Here is a 671-nt window from a genome sequence, read left to right on the forward strand (position 1 = left end):
GCGACAGCTGTTAAACAGGCCACCCCGCTGCTGGCAGCAAGCTGGAAGCCGGAGCGAGGCGGCTGCGTGCTGCCCCGCTGTGCGAGGCGGGCTGCCGAGCGGCCCAGCCGCGGCGGGCGCCCCACCTTTTGCGTCGCCAGGCGTATGCAGCGCATGAGCTGCGGCGGCGTCAGCCCGCAGCCGTCCACCTTTTGCAGGGCGCACAGCTCGCCGAATGCGTTTTGGGTGACTGCAGAGGGCGGCGGGGGAGCAGGGACAAGGCATGCTGGGCTCGACGCCATGCTGCGCCCACGCCCTTGCACCGCTGGGGCAGACGGGTCGGCCCCCAAAGCCCCGCCGACAGGCCCGCAGCGGCCCGCACGGCCAGCCTGCCCTGCAGGCCTCAACAGGTGCACCCACATGCAGGCTGTCTGGCTGGCGCGCCCACCTGTGAATGTGCCGGCCGCCGCCGCCTCCTCCTTGAGGGACGGGTCCACCACCAGCAGCTCCCCTCCCTCGAAGATGGCAAAGGAGATGGGCAGGGGCAGGTGGTGCAGGGACAGGGGCAGGGGCTCCCGCAGCTCGGGCGGGTGCACGGTGATGGCCTGCGGGGAGGGGAGGGGGCGGGGCGGGGCGGGCAGGTGCGGTTGGCCGTGGGAGCTGGCTGGGACGGCAGCGAAACAGGAGAAGGA

This window comes from Chlorella variabilis (assembly GCF_000147415.1).
Source record: "Chlorella variabilis unplaced genomic scaffold CHLNCscaffold_1, whole genome shotgun sequence".
NCBI lineage: Eukaryota > Viridiplantae > Chlorophyta > Trebouxiophyceae > Chlorellales > Chlorellaceae > Chlorella > Chlorella variabilis.